Source organism: Lepisosteus oculatus, chromosome 1, assembly GCF_040954835.1.
Source record: "Lepisosteus oculatus isolate fLepOcu1 chromosome 1, fLepOcu1.hap2, whole genome shotgun sequence".
NCBI lineage: Eukaryota > Metazoa > Chordata > Actinopteri > Semionotiformes > Lepisosteidae > Lepisosteus > Lepisosteus oculatus.
The window spans coordinates 5266376-5278250 of record NC_090696.1 but is presented as its reverse complement, the minus strand read 5'-3'; the positions used below and the strand labels follow the sequence as shown (position 1 = coordinate 5278250).

The 11875-nt window shown below is 38.3% G+C and overlaps 1 long non-coding RNA gene across 1 annotated transcript; it reads left to right on the top strand.

Moving 5' to 3' along the window:
- Positions 1-560: 560 nt before the first annotated feature.
- Positions 561-11875, top strand: LOC107076985 (uncharacterized). The gene is made up of 9 exons (XR_011189454.1): positions 561-932; positions 1951-2271; positions 2578-2829; positions 5526-5630; positions 6061-6153; positions 7669-7797; positions 8661-8741; positions 9701-9790; positions 11119-11875. It is a non-coding gene; the product is annotated as an uncharacterized lncRNA (long non-coding RNA).

Here is an 11875-nt window from a genome sequence, read left to right as displayed (position 1 = left end):
GTTTACTTGTACATTGTCTACTGTTTGTTGGTATATTGTCTTGATGCACTGTCTGACAATCGAGAGACTTTCTGTAAGAAAGAATTCCATTGTACCAGTACATGTACCGGTTACATATGGCAATAAAGTTCAAGTTCAAGTTCAGGGAGCTCCGCAGGAGAGCTCTGGAGAAAGCATCCGAACCAGCTGGAGGACCGAGCCGCAGAACCAGAATCCCGAGGGGCTCTAGAGTGATTGCAGAGTCAAACGACCTCTCCCAGCCAGCCAAGGAAGCAGCTGAGTGGCCAAAGAGGGCAGTACTTTTACATGCATGTTTTACATATACACTGTGCACAGTCTTCTCGGTTAACTGGGACCTTGTGCTTAGTCTACACCGCCTCTGGCTCTTGTCCATTTACTGCCTGGCCTGTAACAACTACATTACTGCAGCTTTTATTTATTTTTTTACCCTTACTTTTATTGAAATGTGTGAAACTGAAATTTGTGAATTTACTAACGCTGTTTGTTTTTGTTCAATAAATCTAAAAAACACAAACAAACATGCTGTGATGAAGTAAGCTTTATAGAAAACAATCCCCATACCATATCTGTATGATAATGCAGAGAGCACGCGATGTGAGCAGTTTCAGTCTTAGAAATGAGTGCGGCAGAGTCTGCTCAGCCCCGCCTCTCCGACATGTGGCCATTCGTTTTTTCTGTTGTCACTTGTCATACCCCCAGGGCTGGAGATCTGATAAGTGGGAGGAGAATAGTGACACAGAGCGGCTCCTCCAGAAGCTCTCATTCATTGTCAAGGCTGACACCTAATGAGATCAGCCCACTTGCTTTTCTGTTGTTCTTCCAGACAGGAAAAGGTATCTGAGTAAACACAGAAATGGACCTCAAATCATTAATAGCTTTGCTGCTGTTGAGTCTCCTGCAAGAAACAAGAGGTAGGTTACATTTTCTATCATATTTTGCTTAATCCTCTCTGTGTAATAAATCATGCAGGTAGAATTCAGGTTTTGGTCAGACAACTGACTCTAGACGGGTTTTTTAACATCAGCTACAGTATTGTGAAATGAGAATACTTTGGAACTACAACTTCAAGTTACTGTTCACCCTGGGCACTCGAAAGACTGCAGCAAACTGCAGCCCTGAGTAACTCCCAGCCAGACAGACAGAAGCAGAGAGAGAAAGGAAACAAAAAGCACTTTGAAAGAAATTACACATAAAAGTGTGTCTCCTTTATTAATATACGTAGAGCTGATGAGACTTTTATTTTATTTTAAATTTGATTAAAGATCTCAGCGTGTTCTCCACCTGGATATTTGAAGGGACACATATGTGCAGTTTGATTTTCATGATTAAATAGAGGGCTCAGGCTGCTTCTTAACGACTGGGGAATACATTTGCAACGGCCTCTGCCTTTTACTTTTACTGGTTTCAGGTTTTGCTGCAAAAAAAACAATACGCAAATGTGTACTGACTTGTGGTCTTGTAGAAGCTTTCAAGGCCTTTGGATACAGAGCACATGGAAACAGCACCATGCAACTGTTTTTTGTGTCACGGCTTGGTGTTGAATTTGTGTCACGGCATTGTAGCTTTTGATAATCAATTTACATTGGGCATCACTGAAAATGTCACAATGATCATCATGTATTTTTCATGTATCACAAGTAAAAGTGTGAGTAAATGTATGTAGATGTAATGTAATTAGAACAAAAGCTTTAAGTTCATTTTTGTCTGTGTTTTTGCTCCATGACTGTAAAGTTATAGTTTATCAATAGGGAGTAGTGAAAAATTATTTTAATTTTATAAACAAAATATTAAATGATTGCACACATTAGAAATTGACTTTTTATTACTTTGAGCCTTTTGATTTATGTCAATATTGTTCTTCAATAGAAAAAAGAACACTTCCCTAAATGTGCTTGGTGTTCAGAATACTGCGATGTTCAATTTTTTCAGGTGAAGACTCCATCGAGGACAGCAGCTCACTGTATGGTATTAGAGGAGGCTCAGTTCTGATTCCCGGGGCTGAGATGGAACAGCCACAACATTTTGTACAGTGGGAATTCAAGAGACGCACAAACACATCCAAAGCTACCTCTGTTGTGCACTACTACATAGGATCTGATCCTGATGTCTACGAACCTTATGTGGAACGAATTACCTTTGTTAAACAAAACATGTCATTTGTTTTACACCACTTGAAGAAGAGTGATGAAGGCATATACACTATGGAGTGGGATCACAAAAACAAGAGGAAAGTCACTTTGCATGTGATTGGTAAGATTTAACAAGTTCCAGTTATCTTATATAAACTTATGTTTTCATGTATTCATGTCATTTAATGTCAGAACATGTGTGCCAATGTAAACATTATTAAAAGAGACACTCCTAATTAACTGTCTTTTTTTAACATCAACATGAGATTCTAATGGATACTCTTCTGTGGATGAAAATCTACATTTCTTCCTTTTGAACTTCTTAAGCACATGAAACTATATCACGAGCCAGCCTTCAACAAAGGTAAAAAATTGTCTCCATGCTCAATAAAGAAGAACTTGACTTTTCATTTTTTTTTCTTTTTAGATCCAGTACAGAAACCTGTAATCCAGACTGATTTTGGATACAATGCGTCTGTCAACGTGAGTATGTCTTGTCAAGGACAGGAAGGAGTCTTTTACACCTGGACAAAAGACGGGGGGACAGTTTCACCAGAGAGTGTGAGAGACCAAGTCCTGGTACTTTCTGGGGACAGAACCAGCATATGTGGAAAATATACATGCACCGTGAAAAACCAGCTCAGCAGCAGCCAAGAGGAGTACCACCTTTTGCTTTTTGGTAAGAGCTCATTTTCAAAACTTTAGTATCACTGAAATGTAAATGCAAGCTTACAGTCAAACTGAAAATGAGAATAGTGTTTCAATTTCCAGGAAAGAAAACAGGGTCTTCATAAAGGCGCAGTCGGGTTTGTCCACACTAACGGATATTTATTCTGAGAGACATTACAAGCCAACAGGGGACTATTGGAACAAACGGGGGGTGTTGTATCTTTAATTGCTCTCCATATTCATCTTCCAAGACTCTTCCTGTTTCAGATAGGTCAGTTGTGTGTGCATGACAATAAATAATTGTACTAATGCAACATGTATATTTCCCATAATACCCCAGTAGAGCAGGTTTGAGCAAAATTACAGAATCTACTGATTTGTTTCAGTTTCATAAGCAAATATGAAAGCTGCCTCCTTCTCAGCTTCTGCCCTGGAACTGGGCAATAATAATTAAAATAATAATAAAATAATAATAATAATAATTATGGTCTGATACTGTTATATGATGCTAGTTTCTTTAATCTACTGTTTGATAGTGCACAAATACACTTGCTACACTTATACTGCTTTGGGGTTGTATTTGTAAAGTTTTTAATTTTGAAGTTTTACCATCTCGGAATTTCATCAGAACTCATATGCTAAGCTTGGCTGGACGTGGACTAGAGTGGGAAAATTCTACAGCTTCAGAAACAGTTTCCTTTTTCAAATAGAGTAGGTAGACCAGTAGGTGGCACTCTTTCCTCTGTACAGGCATACAGGTGCCTGGAGACACTGTGCTGCAGCACGTTCAGGTGAAATCTCCTTCAGGTGAAATGTCAAACTGAGCTCCTGACTGAGTGTCCTATTGCACTGTCCGTAAGAGTAGGCCTGTCAGTCTTGGAGTTCTGCCTCAAGTATTTCTTACTGTGCTACCTTATCTGTTGGGTCGTGGGGATGGTTGTGCATAATGGATGAAGTGGATGAAATGGGTCTCCTCCTATATTTAAAGTATTTTGGGATCCTTTCAGTTGAAAAGTGTTATATAAATGCAATTATGTTTTTTCAGTTATTAGTGTTTCTTGTACAAACTCCTTCATAACACCACAATTCTCAAAGGTAAAGTGAGCCTTATGAACTTCTTCAGAATCAACAGTAAAACATGAAGTCTCTTACTTACTGAACACATAAACAATTTAGAAAACAAAATGCCCCCCTCTCATTTCTAACTATTAATATGTTCATAACATGACAGTGGTAATCACTCAGAGGCTGACCTTAGTTTGTTTTTGCTGGTTAACCTTAGAAAATATTGTAATTGTACAGGGAATTTATTTCTGTGTCTTTAATATTGCTGACAGCGTCATAACTTACAACAGGAAAAATGCAACTGAAAACACGAAATACATACTCAGTACAATACTTCTCTCTCAGACACTGATTGTGAGCTAGTTTTTATTTTCTGCATCCCGTGTTATGTGGTGCTATGGTTCAGAATGCACAGTATTTTTTTGTTGTTGAGAAAAACACCCTATTGGCACCTCTAAAACTGTTCAAGAAAAGGGATACAACTTTCTGTGATAATTTATGGCAGCCAAGCAGTGTTCCTCTGTATCTGCCCATAACACCTAGGAGACCTACTGTACCAGTTTTTAATCCAGCTCTTAGAAACTGACAGCTGCCAATGTTACCTTTAGCAGTTGCTAAAACTGTGGCTTTAGAACCTGTAAAAAAAGCATCAATGTCTGAGTGTCTCACTGGTATCATTTATTATCTGGACATGCTACACTAGAGGGACTGGAAGCCAAAGCAGAGTTTTTGGAGGTACAGTATGGGACCTTTTTGTGTCATTTTTTTACTAACCCATTGTTGGGTTATCTGTTGTTAGTTTTTATTTTCTTTTGTAAAGCCAACACTGGAGTTTGACTGTTTCATTGGATGAAGCAGTGTAGAAAGTGTACAGCTGCTACGATGCATTATTGTTTTTCTTTTAACATGCAAAACCAGTGCTTCTGCAGCAGTTTGGGTCCATTCACTCTCACATCATCATTCTCAACCGCAGAAGCACAAAGCTGTATCCAAAAGTGTTTTATGCTGTCCAATCTACTGCTGTGCTATAAAGATGTGATATAGATTTCTCTATATCTGATTATAAAATGCTTTAAATCAATAGATGTGTATTTACTTTAATGTTTTCATAATTTATTTCTTATCCACGAGATAGAATATTTCAGTCTTTTTCTCCTTTAAAATACAACATGGTCCTGATGATGAGTCCAAAGAGATAAAATTACTTGTATGTGAAAGAAAATAGAAAAAAAGAAAAGCAGAAGATTTCTTAAGTGAGCTGAGTCTACATCATTTCTTCAATCTTCATTTGAGGTCATAGACCGTACATTATTAATTGTTCAGTTGAAAACAATATCTGTTTATGTTTCTTGTACTGTATTGTGCTGTATGTACTGTACAGTACATGATTTCCCTTGTTCTAGATGAAGTGTTTAAAAAAAACAACTAATGATACTGTGGTCCTCCCTTGAGTCAAGTCTGAGTGTGAAAGTCATTTGAACGATTAAGAATGTGTACAACAGTTGTTTATAAAGGGCAATCAATAGATGGTACTACATATTGGAAGAAATGTATAATATTAAGGCGATGCTTTTGGAGCAAAAACATTTCTCAGTCTCAAGCTGATTGTGGTAAAAGACTTTACTATTGTTTTATTTTAAGGATTCTACTGGCAAGATTTTGCTGGTATTTTATGTGGGTACACTGCCCTGGTTACTGAAGGTCTGGTAATACTTCGACTCCTCCAGGGTGTGTTCTTTAAGCAAAGTAAGTTATATGAATATTTTGCTTCTTGAAACAATGTCTGAGCAGTGTTCAGTCAAGTTCCCCATGTGTTTATTTTGTAAGGTTTTATAGGATATATTTTACTTTCATAAAATATTTTTTACTCTCGCCCAATTTTAATTTTCTCACCCCACTTCCTCAATACAAATTTAATATATTTATTATACCACTTATACTTATGTTCTTTACTGTTTCATGTAAAATGCCATGAATATTATTGAAGCCTCTATCCTTTGAAGTCCACAGAATATGTTAGCGATTATTTTGTGTGTGAAAAGACCTGTACATATCAAACAATGTAATTTAGAGAAATGCTGTCAAAGTGCATAGTTTAACATTTTTAAAAAATGTAAAGATGTGCTTCATTTATTGTTTTTTTATTTGTTTCTGTTTTTTTCCTCACTCCCTTCAGAGTCAAAGTGTTTGGGCTGGATCAGTGATAAATGCAGCAAAGTTGCATTGATCATTGTGCTCTTTGGATCCCTTGTCGAGTTGCAGACCTCTGGTATTTCCTGTTTTCCTTTTGTATTTATTTAAGATTGTATTCTTGTTGTAGATTTTCAGTCGCTTTTCATCCATTTCTGCAATATTTTTTGGACTAGGGGATTAATTCTCATATAATTCTATAGACTCAGATAGAAAGTACTGTCTGCATTGTTTTAGAGCACAGTTTAAAGTGGAAATACACACCTAAATTACAGAAAAGCTGACTAAGAAACTTCTGTGCTTTTTCTTTACCAGACATGGCATGAACTATCAGTATGATTGTTGCTTCCCATAAATTGATAGACAATTATCAAGATAAATGTGAGTAACACATTTTAATAGTGTTAACCTTGGATGCCACGTAAATAGACAAATATAAATTTTGAGTTTTAATTAAAACACTCAAGGAATAGGTTAGGTTAATTGAGGTTAAATTTCGATTATGTAAATTCAACAGGAAGTGTATTTTTATTTTGTCTGTTTGATCAAATAACCAACTTTACCGAATGCTGCTGGAGAGGTTGTGGTTTAGTTGTGTCAGACACATTTTTAAGCACTCTTTTCACAGGCCAAAGAAGAGCTATAATTTGTTTTTTCTAGAAACTGAGACTTGATGCTGTAGCCACATTCAAAATTTTAAGTCTTGTATCCTGTGTGGGTTTTAGAATACACTGCTAGGAGATGTTTTATACATGCTAAGCATTATACACAATATATAATTATATAAAACAGTATGCAGTACTTAGCATTGTATATGCTAAACAAGAGACTTAATCCTCCACCAGAGCTGTCCAGTTCTGATCCTGCAGGGCCGGTACAACTGCAGCTTTTCATTCCAACTCCACTCTTAAAGAGCTAAAGCAGCTGGCTATTGGATTACCTGGATCTATTGAACAGCGTCTCCCAGCTCTTGAGGTGCTTCTACTGTAAAGAGAGCTTTAAAGCCTGCAGATGCACAGGCCCTCCTAGACTAGAACTAGGCTCCCTGTCAGGAGCCTGCAACAGGGCTGCTACGGCACCTGTAACAGGAGCCTATGCAGGAAGAGAGCCGAGGTGGACGAATAGGGCAAACAAATCCATCCAGGGAGAGACTAGTAATGAGGTCGAGAAGCAGCAAGTCAAAGGTCAGCGGCCTGTTGTTAGATCAAAGTTAGGGAAACTGCCGAGGAGGCAGTGAGCTCGCAGAATGGAGAGCCCCCTAAGACCAAGCGTGAGGTGACTGAGGGTTTAAGTAGTGAGGGGAGAGAGACGTGATTGGATAACAGGGTGATGAGAGTAATTAGTAGTTGCAGGGGTTGTGAATGGTCGGAACATGAGCCCTGTGGCAGGATCATGCTCATGTTAGATTTTGTTTGTGAGAACATAGTAAAGCATGTTTCAACAGCAACCCCAGGAGCCAAGAAAATGAATTTGGCTTTTGGCTCAATTATTTGTCAGGTTTGTCACGATGCTGCCACAGTGTTATTGGGTTAGCTGGGTCTCAGTGCGTGTTTTGTGCCCTGTGCCAGATTTAATTTTGTGTCTCTCATTTCAGATCATGCAGCATTTGCAATTCCTATGGCAGTGCTTTTGAGTATCATTCTAAGTGTGAGAGTGCTGCTGTTTCTTTGTACAGTGAAGCAGAGGAAACGGACAAATAGAGATGAGCAGAAAACAAACAAGTGTATGTATCGCAATAACAGGATGGTTATAAGCTCTGATTAGAGGATAATACATTTTCAGTTCCTTATTTTAAAATGGCTTTGGAGGTATTCCCTGTTTTCGCAACACATTTGCTGTAGTGCCAGCACAAGGTTGTCAAACAGTTTTTCTTTCAGCCATCTGTTCTGCTGCTTAAAGCAACTACAATGAATGTGAATCTGATCTGTACAGTCTGGTGCCTAATTTTGTGTTTTAACCTTTGCCGTGAACGTTCAGTGACACGAGGAGGAAATAAAAGCCTTGAACGCGCAGGTGGGAGACTAGTCAGGTTAAGAGTGAAGAGGTAGTGTATCGTGTATCAGCAGTATATTTATGAATAACTTGATGCATAATAACAATACAATTGCTGATACATGTGAACTTTACTTGGAAATCCCCTTTTCTGTATCATTGCTATTTGTCTTAAAGTTCAAGTTAAAGAATGGAAAGTTTCCAGGATTGCTTAATACATAGTCATGTCAAGCCAAACTAACGGAATGGTGCCATTCTCATAATTTTCCACAACTACAAATTTGTCTAAAAATGAAAATGATTATGTCATTCTCTTTTCCTAGAGAGCTTACTTGTGCGACTGTATAGGTTGCTCAGGAGAGAAATGTAAAAGTAAAGTATGAGTCTATTTATTTCTGAATTGTACAAATTCCACCTTTAGGTGATTATTTTCCTCATTAGGAAGCTAGCCTAAAAGAGAGTCAATATTAGATTTTGTTTCTGTAACATGACTAGTTTATATACCGTAACTGTTTAGCCTTAATAGTTCAATTTAATTGGTCATATCCTGTCTCCTTAAAACTGTATAATAATGCTTTTTTTTCTTGTTGCTAGGGAGGGCTGGCTGGAAAAGTGTCAGCTGGATTGTTGTGATATGTTCTTCAGCTAGACTGACTGTTATTTATGGAAAGACTTGTAAGTACTTAATAGTAATAATTCATTAATTTCTATACACTAATTGATCCATATAGTTACTATCATTGGCAGCAAAAAATACTATTGTTACTGATGTTTATAACAAGTCTTTCCACACATATCCATACACTCAGAATTGAACAATAATAGAATAGGGGCACCTGATTGTGCTCCAGAGCTGCAGATCTTTCTCGTTTATTGTTCCCTGTCTGGTCCATTTACCTATTTTTATTATTTTTAAAATATGCTGTAATATATTGTAACATATATCTTATGCTTCTAAATAATAGTAAAACAGAAGCACCAGTGCACTAAAAGCCTCACACAGCCTGCTGCTACAAGTTTCTGTTTTTTCAAAGAAATGTCTTCAGAAACAAATCTCTTTATACAGAGTGACTAATTTATACACTGTTGTGCTAGAGTCTTAAGACATCTGAAATGTAATCAGGATTGCAATATATGTATATTATGGGCATCACCAATTTACTCAAAGTCACCACTAGTTTCTCCTACTATTATAACAGCATTGACTGTTGGTAACAGATGAGTAAGAACTCCAATCCAAACGTGTCATTTAGCAGTCATTATCAATGATTTATGATAATTGATAATGACCGCTAAAAGAGCAGGCAGTGTGAGATGCAGTAGCTGATTCATCAGATCAAATTGATTCATTTTCAGGTGTTCCTTGTTATAAACCTCATTTGTTTCTTTCTATACATCTACACAGCAAAAAGGCTGACTTTTCTGTTACAAAATGCAGATAATTCAGGATTAATTGTTAACATGCAAACAAAACAGCCAAAATTGCTGAAGTTTCAGCAGAAGATCTTGATAGAATTGTGTCTCTGCATGAAAAATGAAAAGCACAAAGCAGAGCACTATGTGCACAGCTGTGCATGTAGAGTATTTATAGTTTGTTGCTGCTTAGTTTTCTTTACTTCCCTTGTGTCTTTCAGACTGGATTTGCGGAGAAGGAAGTCACCTCATCTGGTGTGTGTTTGGTAGTCCATTTATTGTGATTGCAGTCATGCTCCTCATCTTTCACTGTAAGCATAGCTTTTAGTTTTACAAATTTTTACAATAACCACAACTCAGTGGAATGAGTGTGTTTCCCTGGTGACATCCTGGGCCATTGGTTTGGACCAGAATTCCCAGAAAACCAGTGCCCCAGTGTAGTGACTGGGGACACTGTGCTGTAAAAGTGCTGCTCTTAAAATGAGACTTTTAACTCATGTCCTGGCTACTTAGTGGTTAAAGATCTCATGGCAGTGTTAATAGCAGCAGGGGTCGTTAACCCTGGTGCCCTAGCTATGCTCCACTCTGGGATACTGTATCTTGAAGCCTAGTTCAGGTATACAAGGTACAAAGGTTAACAGTGCTTGGTCTGTGGTGCTTGACCAGAGGATAGGATGTCCCTATAGTGTGGCCATCCTCACGGCAGCATGTTTTCCTCAGTGTTGAATTCTAAAGAATCTAGCTTTAATACTGCTTTCTACAGCAGTCCCTGTTCATTTACTGAGCCCTTCTACTCTAGAGTAAGATGTTACGATTTACCATTTCATTTTATCGGTAGCACAACATGACGTAGCAAAATGCATACCCGTTGTGTAGTCCATCACAACCATTTGTGCACCTGACATCACAAGCACGCAATCTCTTCAAATGGTTCCTAACAAGACACCAAGACACACAACGTTTCAGGCAGAGTGAAAACGATGGAAGAGACTGAGAAAGACTTTCTGCAGATGCAGTTCAGTAACAGGGATGCTGGTCTGTTTGTGTGTAACTTTATTGTGCTGTATGGTTTTCATGCTGTTATGATGCGATCTGGCCTGGTGTTCAGAAGGGAGTTAGGAACCCCATTGAGTAAAGCATAGCCCTTTTCTCTAACAGCTGTGCAGCAGTACTACGTTTTATAACGAAATCTCAGGAGGGATGACAGCAGAATAATTTGCTGTCACCTCAGCGGCGCTGACTCATAATCATTCTAAGTATCATTTCTTAAATTAAAAAATACTGTTTTTGCTTACCTTACCATATATAACCTACCATATTTGCATAACCAGCCATATATAATGGGCTGTGGGAGGAAACTGGAGTACCTACTGTAAGTCCTTTTAAACTTCACACTCTTCTGAATCCCTCCTACACCCTGCCTCCACCTTTCCACCTACTTCCTGGTTCACTTCTCCCCTTTAAGGGAGTCTCAGTTCTCACCATGATGAAACACTTAATAAATATTTTCAATACCTAGAATTCTTGGGTGTTTGTATTCCTCAGGAAATGAGCAGTTGCCCCAGTAATACTGATGTCTCATCATCGAGAGTTAAAATCTTCAGTGTCAGCAATGAACCCTGTGTTTCCTCTGCTGCAGGCTTATCAAGAAAGGCTGTGGAGGTGGAGGCTCAGGGTGAAGAAACCATGTCAGCCCAGAATCAGAGTGAGAGACCGGGGGATTTGGGAGACTGAAAGAGATTGGGGGGTGCCCTCTTCCCTCTGCCCTTACGAATTACAGAAAAATGAAGGGGTGCTGTGCATTAGGAGAGTGGAGGGGGGTGCAGGGATCTCTAGTAATACCTCTAACACCCCAGAAAGGTACAGCCATAGTGGGAATATGGGTTATGGTAAAGAACACAAGGAAAATGAAGTGCTACAGTTTTTGCTCTGGCAACAGGAAAAAATGCAGTTTTCTAGGAAAACAAATTCTCCACCTGTCCGGCCCAGTCAGTGACAGTGAGAGTGTCAGTGGACATATCAGAGGACTTAGTCATCATGGGTTTCATTCTGTGAGAGCCTGAGAAGTAGAGCTGCCATATCCTCACTTTTTAGTCCAGTCTAAGTGCACAGGGTAGAGCAGGAGACACAATCACACTTGATACAGATACAACCATTTTTGCAAGGAGGACCAGCCAGTTTGCTCAAACCTGTGAGAGAAGAAGCACTGTTTAAATCAGGCTGTAACATGTAAGACCTATTTTCTTACAGAATTTATAATTTTTTCAGATCATTTTGGTTGAACTTGAATAACTTGTTCATTATTATTATTTACATGGGTATTGATGACTTCAATAGTCAACAGTCCATTTTTGTAAAGTTGTACCTGTGTCAGGTTACAAAGATATTTGTATTCA